Raw genomic sequence first — 15,051 nt, forward strand, 5'->3', positions numbered from 1 at the left:
CGGAAGTCCAGCATTGCTCCTCAACAGGGGCAAGGGAATCTTAAGTCTGTTGGAAAAGCAAACGAGGTAAGTAATTACAGTATGAATCTTATTATTATGACAATTTGGGTAAACATTTTGAGAAGGCCCTTATGTGTTCCGTGGCCCTAATGCTCGAATCAAATCCTTGGATGAGACCCCGTCTAACACCTTTAGGATATAACAGTGAGCCAATAGACCGTCTCATCCAACATCATTGAGTATTAACCGAAGAAAAACTGATGAATGAACAAATATTACCAAAGACAAAGAAATACAAGTTTTCTTCTGCTTCACATTTTCAGTTGCGGGTAGGGTAAGGTTAAGTTTGGGGTTAGAGTTAGGGGTTTTGGGCTTTTTTGTTCTGTGCTATACCTCCATATGTAAAGAGGCAGAGAATATATAGAAGTATGAGGGTGTATTTGTATAACATAATGCATTTTCTTTGACGCTGTTTATAGAACTTCTCTTTTACAGATGTACTGCATGCACGGTATAATGATGGCTGTCACAAATAGCTTCATGCAAGCACGAATATGGCTAAAAGAAATCCCAAGAGAGTGGAACACTACACACGTATGCAGCAAACTAAGGCCCCAAGGAGTGTGGTTCTTTTCTCTAACTGTGAAAGAGAGGGGCTGGACACAGCTATAGATGGGGGCAGACAAAACACACTTACACACACACGCACACACACTTACATAGAACAACTGTAGCAGCAGGTCAGAACATCTTTGAAGGAATGTTTGTTTTGGACTGACACTCCTGCAAAGGATTGCAGCCTTCTTGATAATGGCTAAACAATGGATGCACAATATAAATGGCTCAACTTGTTAAAACAATTTGAAAGATGCTTCTACAAAGGCTTTTTAGACAAATGGGACCAAATGCAAATGTAAGTTGACTCATGCGATTAACCACAAAAAAAATATTGCATTAATCATGTATATGTGCAGCTTAATCACACCATTCGTTTCAACCACACGAGCTGCTTTACTTTAAATGTGGATGTTTACATTGCGAATATGAATGAGAAGACTCCCACTGTTGTGCTCGCTGGCAAATTTCACTTCAAAATAAACCCCGATGGGAATTTAGATACAACTGTTATCAAGCTGTGAGCAAATACATGACATGCATTTTAGTAAAACTTAAAAAAGTGTTTATTTATGACATTCTGACAATAAAATAGCATTTTGGGCTCTTTTTTAAGTTAATTTAGATGTTGCAAGCAAATAATAACCTGTGATTAATAATGATAAAAACAAATTCAAAAGTAAGATTATTCTGATTAAAAAATAAATAAATTAGATTTCACTAATTTTGTATGTTCAGCACTTTGTGAAACTTTTTTTTATTTTTGAAATGTGCTATATAATTTTATAGTGGACTGTATTGGATTGTATTGGTAAGCGATCTTAAATTAGGGGTGTCCAAAGTGCAACCATTATTGGATCATGGCACATTCTAAAATTAAAAACAGCAAAAAAGGTGGGAAAAAAAAGGCCTAAAGTAATGAGAACATGTAGAAAGGCCATTCCACTGAATTGGTGCTTTTTAGCAAATAAAATGTATAAGGCATTATAGCATAAAACATTTTTTAATGAAGAAAAGTGTTCTGCACTTTGATCGGACTGCTTATTTAGTAAATACAATTTAAAGATTAAATTTAACTACCCTAAACGCTGGAAAACTAGCTTTTGTTGCCTGCAAGCAGTAAAATTAAACTTCACGATAAAATATAACAATTGGAATCCTTCAGAAATGTTTTGTTTTTTTAACATAGTTGTGTTATTCCATATATCTTTACAGTAAACTCTTGGTCATCGCTTTTTAATTGCTTGAGGGCTTGAACGTGTCAAATACATTTCCACCATGTAGAAATTATTAACTACAAATAGCATATTTTCATCGCTATTTTTTACCACCTTTTTAATATGTTTTTTTTTAATCATTTTGAGAGCCCTGTACACATTAAATAACACCCTTTAGTCACCTTTACACTAATTTAATCCAGTACAGTAATGTTGCCTGAGGCTGAGCCAATCAGTGGAACAACGCACTCTGATCGAATTCGTCTCATCTAGTGGCAATGCTACTGTAGTACTGATACTTTTAGTTCATTCAGCCATTTTTATGCTTGAAAACGCTCAATTTCGGCAAAAAATACATAGAATATACTTTAAAAAATGTACGATAGAGTAATGCGCAAACTTTGAAGCGTAATGTGGGCAGGGATGACTGCATTTCTAGCTAATATTTAATGTATTATTTTTTTAAATGTTTTTTTTCTTCTTTTTTTTTCTGAATCACTGTCATGCGCTTAGCATCAACGTGCTGTTAGCATAAATGCCACGTGGCTATATTCCATGTATTTGCTAATGCTATGCTAAAAACTCACTCCTGTTACCTTCAGTCCTGTTACTCAAATGAGTCACGTCACCAAAGAAACCTTGTACAATTTTTTTTTTTGCCCAGGATAGGCCAATACACATTCATAGAACATATACATATTTTAGAAATGTCTGTATTTTTCCACAATGACTACTTATAATAAATAAAAACTGTTTTCTTCTTCCTGAAGGATTTGTCTGTCATTAAGGCTGTCATTTAGCACTGTCTCGTACACCCGTACACACCCGCAGTGCTTGCACATTAAAGCTGAAATGATTAATCGATTCATTTGATTATTAGAAAAAAGCTTTGATTGATAATCTGTTGTTTTGATTTATTGTTTAATCAGCGCAAGTAATAAGAATTGATAAAATCCGACCACATGGGTTGCAGAACTTTAAATATGCATAAATAATTTCCGCACGGCCACTACAATTGAACGCACATGATGGTGGGTGTGGGTGCTGTGCTGTGATCTGTGTGGTGGTGAACAACAGAGTTTTTAGTTATTATATTTACCAATGCACATATTAGAAAATTGCATTTTCAGTGTTTTATAATTTATAAGAAAGAAAAAGAATGAACAGAAAATCATCAACTATTTTACCTAAAATGTGCATTGAGGCTATAAAGTGTTTTATCTGATTGCTCAATTAATCAGACAAACTAATCGATCAATTATTTGATTACTAAAATAATCGGTAGCACTTTAGTATGGGGAACATATTCTAAGTAACAAATGCTCAATTGAGAGTTATTTGGACACTAGGGGAACATATTGTAGGTAACACAGACTTCATTTAGAGTTAGGGTTAGGTTTAGAGGGTTAGGGGTTAGAGGGTTAGGGTTAGTGTAAGGCATTAATAAGTACTTAATAATGACTAATTAAGAGCCAATATGTTACTAATTTGCATGTTAATAAGGAACTAATTAATGGTGACTATGTTCCACATACTAAAGTGTTACCAAATAATCAATAGCTGCAGCCCTAGTGCAAATACCAAAAAGCAAAACAATAACCAATTTGGAGTCACGTTATTGTTACACTGGAATATACATTCAATGACGGCTAACAATAGTAGCCTTGTCAAATTGTTATCATTAGCTGACAACACACATAGCTAATGTTTGTGTGTGTGTGTGTTACATGAGGCGTGATTTACGTTGTAAAAGACGGGATATCATGCTTACAACACTTTAGAATGTTAACGCCCTGCAAACAGCCCCTTCAACAAGCAAAGGGCATCGATTTGGCCCAAAAATGTTGATAGAAATACACTTTGGGCTTGACTTACTAAGATCCAGGATACCACGCGCTAAACAGAGTGTGCAAACTTAAAAATTGCGTGTACTATTAGTGTTGTGGGTTGCGTGTGATCTATTAAGACTGTGTGTACAAATGAAAAGTGTTGCAGACCCCCCTATTTAAATGAGGTTTTTGCGTGTAATACTGGCATTATGTGCCCTCGCCACGTTCATTTTATTGATCTCTCAATGCACTGTTGAATTAACAGCACACATCTATAATCTGTAACACCTTTTCCGTAATATAGAATCACAATCTACAGACAACAAAAACTGTTTTAGCGCGCTGAAGTGCTGCAGGGATGCGGTGGACCATAACAACTCCAGCGCATGCATCTGTCTAGAATTATCCAAAAAAAAAACATTCTTATTGAACGACATATTTTCATACAGGGGGTATATTATAATAATATATTTCCCCCCCTAAAAACAAACAGTATTAAAAAAAACTGCCAGCAGACACCAAAATGCATCAATTGAATTTGTTTTAATCAACCCCTTAAGTCATCCAGCAGCGGTTAACTTATAAAATTATATTGCTTAATAGACAATATCTATTTTTTTTATTTTTTATGGGAGTCCAAACATGTCTGTCCGTGGTCTGTCTTTGCAGCACGAGCAACTCTTTTCTCACAGCCATGTGTGTAACTATGTCTGTTTGCACATACTTTTCAGACGTGCTAAATAAAGACGCAAGATAGCACCCGCAGAACAGTGATCAGCCTTGATTAATCACATTGCACGTGTTTAATGTTAATATTTGCAACTCCTTCCCCTTATATTGTGGGTGTTCTGATGATCAGAATATTTTCTGCTTATTCATGAAGACAGACATGCTAAATGGATTGCACACCTTATTTTGCTCACTTAAGAGACACAATCCTCTGCGCGCAAGTTTAGTAAATCGGCTTTGCGTATGATATCAAGTTTGCACTTGTTTTGATACACGGAAACCTTTAGTAGATCAGGCCTTCAATCACCTGAATATAACTTGTTAGCATATCTTAGTGTGGACACTCCTGGCTTAAATCAACAACTATTTTATTCTACTGGGTATGTTTAAACATTGAAAATAATTCAACCATCCAATAAGGAAAATATAAATTTGTCAAATTTCCTCACCTTTTTCTTGCTTTTGACATACCGGTATGTTATTATGTTGTTTTTCGCAAAGTCCCTCTTATTCTATCCGTTTAGTGGCTTTTGTGAGCTACCTCCAGCTCCAATTAATCAGAACCTGAATGTTGAACAGTAAAAAACAGGCTAAACTTGGCTTCCTTCCAAGGTGAGTGCCCATCACTTAGGTGCTACTTTTGAAAGAGGTCCAGTTGTAATCCAGCGTGTGAAGGAGGATGATACCAAAATCACATTTTAGAAGTGTGCAGGGGGGAACAGTGTAAAAATCGGATTTGACTCTGCCAAAGGACGGATTATGTGGATGGGAGATGTGGGAAACAATATGACCGACAATACTGCTGAATTGAAAAACAAGAGAGATGAAGTGGTTCTTTAGTGCATGATACATTACACTCTACTGTATACAGAGGCACTAAGGCAGGGTATGTTGCAAAATTTAGCAAATACAGGGTAAAATACCCTTCTATCCATTGCAAGTGAGATTTTCCATTGACAAAAGTGCAGACATCAAATGCAATTCTGGGTAATTTAAAACGACAGCCCCGATGACATTTCACCCTGGCTTCAATGAATCTTGTATTATTGCAGTGGCAGACAAGGCTCAGTCCTTGCATCTATACTGCATTAGTGGTTGCCATGGTAAATGTCCTCCATCCTGCGCGTTCAAGAGAGGCAATATACTCCTCATCGGTTTCCGGCAGAGGAATCTGAGGCTCTCAGTGACAGAATCCGCTGAAAAAACATACAAAATGCAATTTGTGAAATTTGAGAGCGAACACCAGCATAAAACCAAAGTGAAATTTGTTCCCATCCAGATTTTAATGAGAGAACTTTGCAGCATTCCTGTATTTTAGCTTATCTTTAAGTACTTTTTGCATTTCTCAACGGGAGACTGGATTTCTATCATCACTGACAGTGTGAAAATGCAGTCCCACTAAGCTACCAGCACATTTCATTACCATGTCATGTTAAAATTCAACTCCACACGGAGAGATACTAGAATTGAAGGGTTTAACGCCTCTAAAAGTCATTTATCTGCTGGATTATGGTCAACAGATGCTCATTAAAGTCAGTCTCATCTGGATTTATAGGCCATTTTCATCACTTTCGTCGCACACCCTACGGATGACTTATTGTTACGGTGGTCATAATAATATGACGTCATTGCATGCTGCACACAAAAGAGTTGCGCTGATAGTTTGATGGGAAACAGCAAGGAAGTATGATTTCAAAGGGAGAAACACAAATTAGGTTGGAAACACATATTATCAAAACATTATTTTTGTATTGGGCGTTTCAGTCATTATTGCACTTCACAAACACGCTGCTTAATTAATTGAAATATTAATTATTATCAATGATGGCTACCAAAAAGGTAGCCAAATAAGGTAAGTGATCAGGTTAATGCACAGCCCAGTGCAAAGATGAGAGAGGAAACCTAATATATTCCAATCAATGGTTACCATGTTTTTAGCAAATAAATTAAGAAAACTTACTGAAGTAAAACATAACCAAAAAACATATTTTTGTATGACTTTCTTACAATAAAATTGCATTTCAAAATACTTGGGTCTTTTTTGGTTTAATTTAAATTATACAAGCAAGTGCTTTACTGTGATTAATCATGAGACTAATCCAAATTCAAAAGTGTGATTAATCTGATTTTTAACAAATAATCATTGGACAACACATACAGTATACATATTACATACAGTATATATATATATATATATATATATATATATATATATATATATATATATATATATATATATTTGAGACATAATACATCCCATATATATATATATATATATATATATATATATATATATGGGATGTATTATGTCTCCTCTCTCAACTTGGCACTGGCGTGTGCATTGATCTGATCAATAACCGTATTTGGCTACCTAAAAGGTAGCCATTGTTAATGTGTGCTCAAAACAATGTGTGAATAATGTATTTATGCATGATTATTGCAATTTTTTTTTGATTAATCACATTAGTCAATGCACTAAATTTGACAGCACTTATATAAATATATGAACCCACTAGACATGTCACTGGGTGTATGCTGAGCTCCACAATTAAACATACAGAACAATTTAATTGAATTAAATTGTACATTTATTCACCATTTATTTGATTCATCAGGCCAATTCATTCTTGAAGGTACATTTATTTTTTTAATCAATATAAACCCATTATGAAAAAAATATAGAAATAATGAGGAAGGGAAATGATCAGGGGCTTCATGTTTTTTGTTTATAGAATTATTTGTTACAAAAATGGCAAGACCCTGCAAATTCATGGAATAAAACAGTCAATGTATTGCATTTATCTGGAACACTCAGCAGCATAAAACAACAAGCTGCATGCTTGGCTCCAGCTCACCTTCAGTGCAATCAATTTAGGAAGGCAATTTTCCTTAACATTTCCCTGAGACGGACACAGTGATTATATCAGCGTTGTTTAAACGGAATCCTTTATCATTAGCAAATCAATTGCACTTTCTATTCACATATAAGATGGGCCGGGCTGAGGAGGAGTCTACATCCTCCCTCTCCCGTGCTAAATCTGCCGCTTAGACATCAAGCTAGCGGAGCCTTTTCTTGCACAAAATATTTGGAATTGTCCTTTAAACTTGTTCCAAAGCAGCTTATAGGCAACAATATTGAGTTGGCCCGTAGACGACCCCGAGCATGACTGATCCTAGTAGTGTGTGTGCGCGCGCGTGTGTGTGTGTGTGTGCGGTTCATGATCTACAGAATGAAAAAAAGAATGTAAAACAGAGGATAGACAAGGACTATTGTGGAGGCTAAACCCTGTTAAAAAGATGTAGGTTCACATGCACACAGTAACACACACCTTCACGACAACACGTTTGTGTTTACATAGACATTGGACGTGAATAGGCGTCTATAGCATGGGCCTCAATGTGAGCTAACAGGAATGAATGGGGCTGAAACATTGAATGGCGAGGAGGGCACCCCTCTTTTTTAAATGTTAAAAAGGCCATTTAGGTTATCCCGAAGTCAGTTGTCGACCACAGACTGACACACAAAGTAAGACTTCTAGACAAATTAAAGAAAACATTGTGCTATTGCGTCATACTATATACCACACCGGACCTTGTTTATACAATTTATATTGTACTTTCACATTCTGGTAAAATAATGTCATTTAAATTGGTTAAACATAAATGTTAACTATGCTTTAAATTCAATGACAGAAAAGATAAGATTGTACTGGCTATAATTTAGACAACACACATGCACATTTTACAGATGATGCATGAAACCTTATCTACTGAAACCAGTTTCAAAAGACAGTTTGGAGAAATTAGAGGAATAAAAAGAACTGATGTTTTTTCAAGACCTTAATCAATTAACATCAGTTTTAAAGCACATTATAAATGAAGCTAATTGCAGTGTACTTATACTTGTAGGTAAGGTTTAGTGCCCACATACAGTATAGACATATCCTATACAGATTAGAAATACCGTTCCTGATAAAATAATAATGCAAAAAAATATGAAAGTACATACCTATTGAGATAACAAATATTCCGAATCTGAAAGCAGCTTTTGATGCATCTGACATGTTTTAAATTGTGTGTCCTCTAATAGACTCTAATAGTCTGATCAAAAGCTTAAGATTGTATTTTTTCATATCAGGATTCTCATCAATATGAAGCATTCATGCTTTTGAAATGATCCATATAGATACACTCGTGTGACTCAGCTGTGAAGAGATTGTTTTTATCTTAACATTTTATCTTATGGAATCGGTGTAATTTGATATTGTGCTGGTTTTAATGCCCATACATATTTTCGACTTGTTTTACATTATTATTAGCAATAATACTAATGCTATGTACTTGTTCAGATGAATTGTAATTGTAGACACCAACTGACAGTCACAGGGGGCGCTATGCTATTTGTGACGTCATATTGTGGGCAAAATGAATTTAGTTATTATTTTGAGGCGTTACTAAGTAAATAAGTGAAATCATTTTAATGTACAAAGAAAGCATTGTATTTATACTTTAAAAATGGGGATGATTCCACCCCTGTTGTTTGACTAAATGATAACAATTTAAATAATAATACTGTAATAATTAAAACTATGCTGATAATATTGATATGTTTACAGATTTTAAGTTCTGTAAATAAATACATGTAAAATAATTGTTGTATAACGTTATTTTTTACATTGCACTGTTTATGCCAAATCATCTATAGTTTAATGAATACACACTAAAAAGAGTGTTATTAAAAATGTGGCCATGTCTTGATTTTTTACAGCCGCTATGCAAACTATCCAATGCATCCCACAATTAATCTAATTAAATAGATGTATTTAAATAATTATATTGAAAACTAAAATGACAATTGTGTGTTTTTTCAACTACATTCAACAAAAACATTATGTTAACAGTAAGATTTCTATGTAATGGTTTGATACCTAATAGCATATTCTAATTCACTGGGGTTGACAATTTAAGAGCCAAGATATTTCATTTTATTTTACATTTTACATGCTGAAAAAAATGAAAATAAAAAGATCTAGTTAAATAAGGCACACACTTTACAATAGCAGTATTTAACTTTAAATGTGTAATTTATGCTAAAAATAAATAAATTACTTGATTGTGCCCCTATACATGCTTTGATAAATACGATTATGCAATGCTTTAGCGGTAATGCAATATGACAACAACAAAAAAGGTATTGTAATGGTTTGCAAGTGTGGAATAAAAAGTGGAATAGACAAAGGTGGCAGAAGCTTGTAAACAACGGTTCTGGTTGCCACTTTGACTGTGTGTCTCACACACCGCTCTGTTAATCCACTTAACGCACAATAGACAGCAGACCGAGTGATGTGGGGGCTCAGCACCTTGCACAGCGCATTCCAACCATTTTAAATGAAAAATAATTTATTTTGCATTTTTCTTGTTATTGTGAAAAATGATGACGCTCGGGAAATGAATGCTCAAAATGCGGAAATGCAGAGATTAAAGTGGAAAAAAAAGAGACAAAATACGGTTCACAGGGACTGCGGTTTGTAAAATTTTGCACGGTGTCTTCTCACTCGCTCGTTCTCTTTTCTTAACATTACTTGACAAAAGCCTCTCTCTCACACACACACACACACACACACACACACACACACACACACACACACACACACACACACACACACACACACACACACACATGCACACACGTGCGTACACCCCAGCAGTGTGGCAGACAAAATGGCTGAATAGTGATGGAGGGGCTGCCCGATGTGTCCACTAATCAAACAACATTACACACACTCATCAGAGAAAGAAAATTGTGACGCAGAAAGAGCGAAGAACTGACACTTTCTTTATACCTCGCCTCAAAACATCATGGTCGGGTTTAGTTTAAATTCAATTCAAGGTTTTCATGCGCGCGTACGGCGAAGGTTGTTCAAACAACATCTCCACTGTCACAGAGAAAGGCTTGCCGCAGTCCAATGATTCTGATGCCGACTATTCAGTGTCATTACTGTGCTGCAAAAGTGGCCTCCATCAAACCCTGCTGCATTTTCATTCAAATCAAATGCACCAGCCCTAAATGCGAAGAAAGCACAATAGTATGGAACTACATTCAACGCAGGCCCTTGATAACATGCATGGTGTATATATACGTGTTTTAATGAGTGCATTGTTTAGTTTTTTTTTTTACCCAGTATATTTGTTCAGTTAGAGCCAACAAAATGTTTTCTTTATTTTAAAAAAGTCTATACATCTGTGTTAATATTACTATAATATTCAACAGCTAAATTGTATTTGTAAACTGTGAAAATTGTCGCTGTAAATTCACAGCAAATTACTGGGAAATAATGACCTTATCTTTACTGCAGAGCTGTTATATTACAGTAATTACAACAAAGTTACAACTGTGAAGTTACTGTTGTACTTTTACGCTAAAGGTACAACTAAATGATGTGACTTCACATTTTATTTAACATGAATTACTCTCTCGTTGTAACAGCATACCGCCGCCTACTGTACAAGCAATGTAGTCTATGCAACCCTTTACAGGGGTCATATTATGATTATTTTCTACATTTAATACACTTCCTTGTGGTCTACATAACATGTCATAGTGGTTCTTTGGTAAACATCTTGCATAGATAATCTTTTACAGACCACCTTCTCGCTGCTTTCTGACCGGTCTTATTTACGTGCCTCCACTCCGACTGCGCCTTCTCCCCATCAGCCGTGTTGTAGTTTTTAACGCTTCAATATGGAGTCTATCGAAAGATATACGTTAAAACTGTACGCTACTTTGTATTAGAAATGGCAACAGCATGCATGTGCGTTTACGAGCCAGTCTGCCCCACAACAAGAGGATAGTGAAAAAGAAGGAATTTAATTACCGTATTTATCGGACTATAAGTCGCACCGGAGTATAAGTCGCACCTGCCGAAAATGCATAATAAAGAAGGAAAAAAACATATATAAGTCGCATTGGAGCCCGGCCAAACTATGAAAAAAACTGCGACTTATAGTCCGAAAAATACGGTACTACAACGCCGGAATACCATGGCGGACTCGCGCAAAGCTCTTCAGGTAAAACTTTACCATATATGGAGATATCCTCTGACGGCACCGATGGGAAAAACGTCACAAATTGGACACATTCCAAACAGCTCGTTTGGAGTAAGTATGAAGGAAGGTAAGACTGTTCTATACAAATCTCAATGGTTTGATTCCAAAATTGTCCCGAACTTATGCAGATCACTCAAACACAAAAACAGGTACCAATAGGTAAGAAGAGTTGATTTTGCAGAATAGGTCAAATCAGTTTAAATTGACAGTAATTTGTTGAAACATTACAGACTGTATTTACAGTATTTTACTGTAAATATAAAAGTGTACCATAATTTTTGATGTACAACATTTGTTGTGATATTACAGTCAATTTTGATTACAAAATGTACTGTGAAAAATACTGTTAAATCTGATTCTGATGACATGCATTGATTGGAATCAGACAGGATTCACAGTAGTGCTGATAACGTCCACATTTTCGGATTTACATTGTGGAGGTGAAAAAGTCGCCTCCTTTCTGTCCAATACCACATCAAAGTGGTTGGTTTTTGGCATCTTATTTGTCCAGCTTCCATATTAATATTTATACACTTTACAAGAAATTCATTGACGGCAAACCATGTAGCTTGCTAGCTTGTGTGCGGCAGCTTTCTAAGACTCTTATTTTGTTAGCGCAGGCAGGATGGAGCAGCACTTTTGTTGTGAAGACAGGAACTGTGCTGTCTTTAGGCTTTTGACAGCAGAGAGTCTGTTGAAATAAAAAAAGTGTTTCTCGCCTTCCTGTCAGTCGTTTTTTTCCTACAGTTTTTTCCATTTGCTTACACACAATTTGACTAACTGTGTGTTTTTTTTTCAAAAGGATTTACACACTTTTCCAAACACAACATTACATTTTCTTAATTCTTAGATTATTTGCAAAATGACACACTTTGGTCAAAACATATGCCCATTCATCAAAATAAAGCAAGCATTTGTAAAAATGCAGTTATATTGTCATCTCACTCACACAGACTTCAAATGATAAGACACTATTGGAGTGAGTTACCCACAACAGTGATAAATACAAACCACATTTGTGAAAACCCCTATTTTACTATAAGAAATCACATGTTTGGGGCATTTTGTCAAACCTTTTTTAGCATATGTGATGAATGATTACTGTAACTTGACAAAATATATTGGCAAATCCATAGTAATCGTCATTGTTTACTTTGAAGTGGGCCTATAAGTAAGGACGTAAAGAGAAAGTAAAAATATCCTGTAATCTTTTCAAGAACTGCTCAACAATGATGCTGCAAACTGCATATACAGGTCACATATCACAGTAGTCAACAATAACATGCAGTACAAATTAAAATCTGAGACAGATAAAAAGGTTTGAAAAAAAATAAGATAAATAAGATAAAAATTACAAATGGAAAAAAACTGTTTAGCTGGAGCACCCACTTTAAGGCTGTATTTTCTATTTATCACCTGTGTGTCTTTACACCTGGTGGATGTGATTATCCAATGTGTTCAATTGTGTGGTCGTTGGCAAGCCAGCCCTTGGGATTGACCAGGAAGTAACTTCTAAATCCTTATCTTTCTGTAAGATGTAAAGATTTGTGTATCACAATCCTAGTGTGTGTGTAAAGTGTGAAAATGTGTGTATCACAATCGCTATCTGTGTGCAAGATGTGAATATGTGTGTATCACAATCGTTATCTGTGTGCAAGATGGGAAGGTGTGTGTAAAGCATTGTGTGTAATATTTCGCAAAAAATGCAAAGCAGAGTCTATGCCTAATATTAGGCAAATCTGCACAGTGGTTTTGTTTACTTTGTGTGGACTTTGTTAACTGTGTACAAATGTAAAATTTAGTGTGTAAGTAATTGGAAAAAAACTGTAACACTGAGCTCGCAGCAGCCAGCGTCATCTCACAAGATTCTCGCGAATGTTAATAAGTGACGAAAGTGACGTCATAGCGAAGATTGATGATCACTATTTTTTCGGACTATTTTTTTAATGCCTGGCTGACGATCCACTGACACACCCTCCGCGATCGACCAGTAGCTCGCGATCGTCGTAATGCTGCAGGGCCTCTGAATTGTTTTTTTCAGAGTATAAACGCCATTGCGAGAATCTATTTTACTAAAAATATATAAATGCATCAGTAAGGTTTCAGTGTAGGAGAGCATTGGCATTGCTGCTAAGCCCCTTTTCTAATGTGAACTATTGACATTTAAAGATATTTGCTGGACTAGTCCACATGTGCATGGATAGAATCCGCTCACACCCTTGCACACGTGAGTGTGTATGTGACAAGACAAACAGCAGGTGGACAGAAGATTGCTATGCTATCGCCCACTGCGTTAATGTGTTAGTCCGGGCAACGTCGCTTGTGAAGTGTAACGCCTGTGTTTGTAAGTGACACCTCTTGTGACACATGCACGCCCATGTCGAGAGACAAAGATGACGCCGGGCCTAATGGCAAAACTGAAACGATGCTGACAGAAATAAATATTCGCCACAATGCCTCGCGCACGCAAACAAAACACAAAGCGGTCTCTTCTGTCTCGGTAAAAAATCATATTTCTCCTCCTCCATCTTAGCGCTGGCAGGTCGACAGGCAGACAAAGAGGCGCTGCTGCAGTGTGAAAATATACTGACGTAGCTGGCTTCTCCTTAGCTGAGGTTTAGTGTGTGCGTGTGTGTGTGTGTGTGTGTGTGTTTCAGTGCTTTACACAGCCATGGTAGCCACAATGTTTACACTTGCTGTACTGAGACAATTTACAGTTACTTCAAAGATTACAGGAGTTTGCTGCAAGTTTATATCCATATTTAAGTGGCCATTAATGTGCATGTATTTTCTGTAGGTAGGACTTTGATATATGCAGGATGCTGCTGATATGTTTATGTGTATTTCATATTAGGATCAATGGGCAGATACTAGCCATAAGACTCTGAATTTTTATCATCTCGATGTCTGATCTTCGACCGGCCCCAACCACTCGTCTCACTCTGCACCCCAACCATCCCCCTTCTCTTCTCCTCACCTTACAATGGGGACGGTAAAAAAAAACCCCCGGCATAAATGGCAAAGAATATTTTTTTTCTCACAAATCACACAGTGAAAAAAAGGCTAATCTCAGGGATGGGATATAAGAAAACCATCTTCCTAATGATGCAGTGATCATCAAACACTTTACGATACAACTGGTTGCAATATATGATTTATGAGACAAACCATGACTTAATTGGTTAGCTGAGCCACAATACTCCTTTTTAATAATACCATCAAACAACAATGATTTTGAGTCACATAATATTGTGCTGCAACAAACAATGCAGTGCACTGGGTTAATAATTTAAGTGTGGTGGGCATGCTCACCTGTTTGAGGCCGTTTCTTCAAGCCTAACCACGGTCTGTGTAATGCAGGCCTGACCTTTAAATAAACAAAAATAAATGAGATAATCCATTCAGTCAAACAAAGGGTAAAAACGGAACCAAAAAAGAAATGATGGTGTGTTAAAATAAGAAAAAGATATTGATAGTGAGGAGAGACATGCGAGCACTTCACTGATCAACTTTAAATTTTGGGAACAAGAGCAACAGATGCAGCGGTGGCGCAT

At 36.2% G+C, this 15,051-nt stretch overlaps 1 long non-coding RNA gene across 1 annotated transcript in view; it reads right to left on the reverse strand.

Moving 5' to 3' along the window:
* LOC133597504 (uncharacterized) overlaps positions 1-15,051 on the reverse strand; it is a 53,427-nt gene continuing 38,376 nt past the window's right edge. Inside the window, exons 2-3 of the long non-coding RNA XR_009814681.1 lie at positions 14,810-14,864; positions 1-5,586 (exon numbers count right to left, since the gene is read on the reverse strand). This is a non-coding gene — a long non-coding RNA (uncharacterized lncRNA). The remainder of the gene's footprint in view (positions 5,587-14,809; positions 14,865-15,051) is intronic.

This window comes from Nerophis lumbriciformis, linkage group LG04, assembly GCF_033978685.3.
Source record: "Nerophis lumbriciformis linkage group LG04, RoL_Nlum_v2.1, whole genome shotgun sequence".
NCBI lineage: Eukaryota > Metazoa > Chordata > Actinopteri > Syngnathiformes > Syngnathidae > Nerophis > Nerophis lumbriciformis.